This window comes from Rosa chinensis, chromosome 1, assembly GCF_002994745.2.
Source record: "Rosa chinensis cultivar Old Blush chromosome 1, RchiOBHm-V2, whole genome shotgun sequence".
Lineage (NCBI taxonomy): Eukaryota > Viridiplantae > Streptophyta > Magnoliopsida > Rosales > Rosaceae > Rosa > Rosa chinensis.
Genome location: NC_037088.1, coordinates 67,904,831 through 67,911,158, shown reverse-complemented (window position 1 = coordinate 67,911,158; position 6,328 = coordinate 67,904,831). Strand labels below are relative to the sequence as shown.

Genomic DNA, 6,328 nt, shown 5'->3' with positions numbered 1-6,328 from the left:
CTCTTCTTCTTCTTCTTCTTGGAAATTGGCTCCGGCCACCGGGCAAGGTCCTCCAGGAGATTTCCGAGTCCTCTGACAAGATCCTGCGTGCGTGAAGACGCACGTGAACGAATTGGCGTGGTTGGGGTTAGTCGGAGTCCTGGATTTTCAGCAGGCTCTGACGGTGGCTACCGCCTATGGAGAAGAGGTCGCCGACGAGCACATTAGGGAGGGCGTGGCTGCTGTGGTTGTGGAGACTTTGTTCCCGGCTCACTCCTGTAATACCCCGAAAAATCCAAATTAAATTCCGTGGATTTTTAGAATTGATTTCTCGGTATTAGGAGCGAGTACGAAGCTTGAAGAAGTTGTGGAAGTAGTTCGAACGATTTTATTTTCGAAAACGAACGTTATTTAGGGACCCGCGAAAGTTGACTTTTTATATGTACCGAATTTGGGAAGGCTTCCTTCATGAAAGTTGTAGAGCTCGTCGATACGATCGCGTGCATATGTGGAACGCAATATTCGGAGTTCGTATGAATAAGTTATGAATATTTGAAATTTGGAAATTTTCTATAAATAGGGAAAAATTTCTGATTTTTCATTAAGGACGAAAAATTCCAGTTTTTGCGGAATAGTCCCCCCTCCGGTTCTCTCTCTCTCTCTCTCGCTCGAAACCCTCCCCAGGCCCGTCCACCCTCCGACCCGACCCGGCCGAACACGGCCCCTCCGGCCTTCTCCGGCCCCTGACCCGGACTCCCCTGGGATCGCCGCCCCACGACGAGCCTCCCTCTGGTGTCGCCTTGCCTCGCCGCTGCTCCGAAAGCTGGATCGAAGCCCCTCCGAACCTAAGTTTCGACCCGATCGGATCTTGGTCGTGCCGGCGTTGCATGGGCCGATCCTCTCGGTTTTGGGTTGTTCTCCTCCCCCTGATCATCCCCATGTAAGTCTTTCATCACGATTTTGTGTGTAGAACGCTAGATCATGGTTTGACTTTTTCAACGTCCCAGATCCAATCTGATCAGATCAGACGCACCAGATTAATCTGAACTTCAAAGCTTGATCTAGGACGATCTAGGCCGAACCGGACTTAGCTCCAGGTATGAAAGTTGATCTCCCTTTCATTTTGAAGAAGTTTGTAGTTGACGACTTTTGCATCGGAGGTGGTTGACCGCCGTGTTGACCACCCACTGACCACCGCTTGTGGCGGCGCGTCGGACCATATTTTGAGTTTATATTATCTGGACAATGATCTACGCATCCATACGAGCGTTTTGATATATTACAAGGTTATTTTAGAAAACGTTGATAAATAGTGGATTTATGTTTTAACGGTTTTACGTTTTATCTTCGGTTTACGATCTGTGAAGATCAGACCATCGGTTTTACTTCAAATTTTAATATGTTGATCGTATGACTGTCCCGGTGACTTTGTGAGGTCACGGGCGAAGATCCGACCGTTGGATCTTCGTATAATTGTGAAATAGTGATTCGGAAGGTGATTCGTGAGAATCCGACCGTCGGGTTTTCATGAAATTTTGTGGAGATGTTTATAAGGACGATTTAGGAAGATCTGACCGTTGGATCTCCGTGATATTTTTGGAGGATGATCCTAAGGGCGATCCGTGAGGATCCGACCGTTGGATCGTCTTTATTTTCAGATCCGACCGTTGAATCGTCTTTATTTTAGAATCTGACCATTGGATCGTCGTTTAAGTTTATTTCGTGTTTCGTTTACTAAGCAAAGACCGCACTTGATTAGGTACTTGACGGTTTGAGTTGACGAGCGTTTGGAATATCATTATATTTGAGTTTTTAGAAGACGCAGCTGGATTAGAGGTGAGTAAACCTCACGTGGTTCATATTACGAACCGAATAAATTTAATTACTTTATTTTTGTCATAATTGTGTGAAAATATTTGTGGAATAAATATTTGTTTTAAATCATATGGACTTGATCAACTACGGTCCATAGGTAAGTAAAATGATTTTATTATACAAATGAATTTCACGGTTTTTATGCTTGAACTATAGTTGGTATTAGTGGTCATTCCTGAGCGGATGATTACGTATATATATATTTACGTGAAATATATATGTTAATTGGCGTGTGATTGGCATGATGAAATGATTGAGAATTGATTTGGATATTATTCAAGCTATTAATCTCCCATTTAATTGTTGAATAATGAAATGTTGATCATGTGATGTGAAAGCTATTTTATATGGCCAATTGTGAATATGTGGAAATTATTTTAAGAAGTAAAGATTTGTCTTGAAATAATATGTCTCTTTATATGGGTGTACATATACATTTATACAATCTAAAACTTATAAAGATTGTATGTGGAGAAATTGATTATGTCTGAAAAGTACAATTGTGAAGCCGGGTGATTACAACAACCCCGTGCTTAAGTGAATTACTGGTAAAACTGTTTTGGTGTTATGAGGAGTTAAGCTGTGGGCTCAAGTCCCTTCAGATAGTGCACTATTATACTCTTAGGAAGTGTGCTTACTTTGAGTATACATGCCTTGGTTGTGTCCTTGGTATGCTGCGGCTTACCCGTACTTTGGGAATAGTACGTCGGTCCCTAGTACGTGGATTTGTGATTTGATACCAGTCAACCTGGTTGTCCCATGCTATGGGAATAGTACGTCGGTCCCTAGCATGTGGATTTGTGATTTGTTACCAGTTAATCTGAAAATTCACTAAAAAGAGAAATGTACTTATGTGAAATTGATCAAATATCTATCCATGATATATTTTGAATATGTGAAGGTGTTATGTGAAATTGATCAAATATCTATCCATGATATATTTGGAATATGTGAAGGTGTTATGTTATTTTGATCAAATATCTATCCATGATATATTTTGAATATGTGAAGGTATTAGTGAAAAGAAAATCAAGCATGTGTTACTTTAATGTTATTTCACATATTAATGATGCAATATTTGTTGATTGAGTTTTAAAAGAGAGTATCGAAAAATATCTACTTTTATGTTTATGAGATTTTTGGAGTTACCTTGTGAGTGTGTTGATTGTTTACTTGAGTTATAATAATTGTAATTAAATAAATCAACAGTTCTTTCTTGTTTACTCATACGGGCTGTCATGGCTTACCGGGTTTGGTGTTGTTGCATTCCCGGTACACTATTCAAATTGTGTAGCGGGTAATCTCACAGGTCAGGAGAATCAGGGCAGTGATCGTGCGGTTTAGAGTATTAGTATTGGATTTATAGCATTTGTTTTGTGAGGAGAATTTTACTCATTGAGTTTTACAATTTGATTTGGTGAGAGTGTGCTGTAATAAGTAGCTTGAGGATTTGGTTTATGTAATATCAAGAGGTGTATTTAGTGGTTGTTTTCTGAGAGAAAAATTCAGAACGTATTTGTATTGTTTTTAGTCATGTTCCGGATTTGAATCCTTATTTCAAGATTCGGGGTGTGACAGTTTGGTATCAGAGCGTAAGGTGCATATTCAATGATTTGTCAATACCTTCCGAGTGATGGCCCGTCTGCAGCGGATCCCCATCGTGTGCTCTTCGGTATTGATCAAGTCATTGGTATGTAAGAGTGTTGGAAGCCATCTAGGACGTTAGGTCGTATTAGGAGTTATGAAATACCTCGATGTGTTAGTATATTGGTGATTAGGTACTTGTATTGACTTATGCTATGTTTGAGTGTTGTACAAGTTTAACCACGTATTGCTATGCTTCTAAAGTAATGGACAGATTGGGAAGCATCATTAAGGATTGAGGTAAACCCTTAGGTTGAGGTATAGTCTTATGTAGGAACATGATCTTTTGAGGATGAAGTGTAGGCATTAGAGATTGAACTGACTGTTCCACTTGTGGTTGATGTGATTAAATCTATTCTTAGATTGAAATGGTGAAAATGTTGAGGATTCAGGAGTAGTTGGAAATAGAATTGATCTCACAACTCAAAGATGATAGGAGTGTGAGAGATTATGAGATAGAATTATCTAGACTATTGGTTTAGGAGACGGATGGATGCTAACTTTAGCAAGGTGTAAGGAATAGAGGTGCCTTATCAGCCTTAAAACTTTTCTTACTAAGGCGAAGTGTGATACTAGCAGACTTAATCCCTTGGTGTGTTGTGACAGGCTGTGCTTGATGTCTATAGTAGACTTTTGCGTGTGACTTCTTTTGTAAAATGTTGTTCTATGTGGTATGTTGCATGATGCTAGCTAGATTTTTGTGTGACTTAATTGATTGTTAGCTTTTGAATGATTGTTTGTGATACATCATTATGAAAGATATGTGCAGCATAATTTGCTAAGGTTTTGAAAGAGCAATTGGTGACCAAGATTCGATCCTTGGTGTCGTCGTAGGATTAACACAAAAAGGTGACGACATGCATTCAATCTTATTGATTTAGTTTACAAAAAAAAAAAAGGGAAACTACGCTATACTAAGCCAAGTCAGCAACTCCGGATGGGCTAAGGCTGAGCTCAAGAGAAACGGGAGGACCACTGTTGTAACCGCCTGAGCCACCAGAATAGTAGCCATATGCGCTACCTCCCTCGGAAGTAGTCTTCGGGTCTCCAAGGACGTCTTCACCGTGCACTGGGAACAGAGGAAGAGTTTCGACCTCCTGGTGATCTCCTCCCCGTTGATCCATGGAAGTTTGTCCTCCTGCTGTGCCATAGAAGGTAGTACTAGTATTAGTGTTGAAGGGTGAGGAGGAATATGGGTCAACACTATAGCCGACACATGACCCAAAATTTAGATCAATAGATCCATCATCACCAGTAGGACCAGTGGAACCAAAGTTTAGGTCAATGGACCTATCATCATCAGTGGAGCTAGTGGATCCAAAATTGAGATCGAGAGATCCACCAACCCGAACTTCCCGAATTGGCTTCATCAGCTGTCTCTCTCGAGCCTTGAGGTTCTGGAAACAAAAGAAGACGTTCTTGTCCTCGATCTGCCCATATTGCTGCGGATGAAGGCAGATCTCTTGAATCTGCTCTGGAGTTGGGTACTTAAGCACCTTGTCATAGTAAAGCTCCTGGAGGATTCTTAGTTGATCTGGTGTGGGAGTCCACCGGTTATTGGTCGGCCTGATAGGCGTGTTAGCACTACTCCCGGCTGCTTGGTTGTTTCCTCCATCCTCGACTTGTTGCTGGGCTTGTAGTTCCATTTGTTGCTGGGTTTGAAGCTCCATTAGTTGCAGAGTTCGTGGTTCCATGGTGATGAGTTGAAAGAAAGTGAAAATTGAAGAACGAAGCTGTTAAGTGTTTAGGGGAAATTGCTGTTAGAATGATTGAAGATTGGTGAAGTGAAAGACTGGAGAGTTTGAGAAAGAAAGGCTAAAGCTCGGAAGAAATTTCTTTTCCTTTGGAGTGAACAGTCGCTTCCTCAGAATGCACCTATTTATAGAACGAGGTGAGCAAATCTCCACCGTTGGATGGACGATCTCTGTGAGTCATGCTACGCGTTGGACAAGTTGCCCGAAAACACGGAAAGGTTGTTGGCGCGTGGAGAGTGCGTAAGGGAACTAAACGAATCTCGAAGTGCTATGGCAGACAACTTTAGCCGAAAGTGGATCTAATTTCCGTAAATCACTGAAAAGACGAGTTGTGGAATGTGGACCTTGCAGGGTTTGTTTTTATTCTATTGCTTATAATAGAATAAATAAAAGAAATATAAGGACAGCAGCGAGAGCAGATGGTGCTCTAGTGGTTGAGAGAGAAGTTTTTGTACAAGATGTCTGAAGTTCGAATCTTGCCTCCTATTTTATTTTTATTTATGTCGCTTATGACATAATAAATATAACACATGAGCATATATTAATGAAAGTAGCTCTTGCTTCAGTGGTTGGGAGCAAAACCCTCGTGTTCGAGATCGGGAGTTCGAACCTTACCTCTTACAATTATTTTTGGACCTTGTATATGCTCAGTATACGGACGTATTTTTTTTTTACGTAGAGCCGTAGCTTAGTAGATTACTACAGTTGTAGTAAAGATGGAGTTTTGGTGGTTGGCTAGTATTCTGTATGAACTACAGACAACCTTAATCGGGAGAAAATGACTTGCGATTAAATTTCGGGACGAAATTTCTTTAAGGAGGGTAGACTGTAATACCCCGAAAAATCCAAATTAAATTCCGTGGATTTTTAGAATTGATTTCTCGGTATTAGGAGCGAGTACGAAGCTTGAAGAAGTTGTGGAAGTAGTTCGAACGATTTTATTTTCGAAAACGAACGTTATTTAGGGACCCGCGAAAGTTGACTTTTTATATGTACCGAATTTGGGAAGGCTTCCTTCATGAAAGTTGTAGAGCTCGTCGATACGATCGCGTGCATATGTGGAACGCAATATTCGG

General features: G+C 40.8%; 1 long non-coding RNA gene across 1 annotated transcript; it reads left to right on the top strand.

The window, feature by feature from the left end:
* Nucleotides 1-567: 567 nt before the first annotated feature.
* Nucleotides 568-1,802, top strand: LOC112187298. Its single transcript, XR_002931048.2, has 3 exons — nucleotides 568-919; nucleotides 987-1,076; nucleotides 1,739-1,802. It is a non-coding gene; the product is annotated as an uncharacterized LOC112187298 (long non-coding RNA).
* The last annotated feature ends 4,526 nt before the right edge of the window (nucleotides 1,803-6,328 follow it).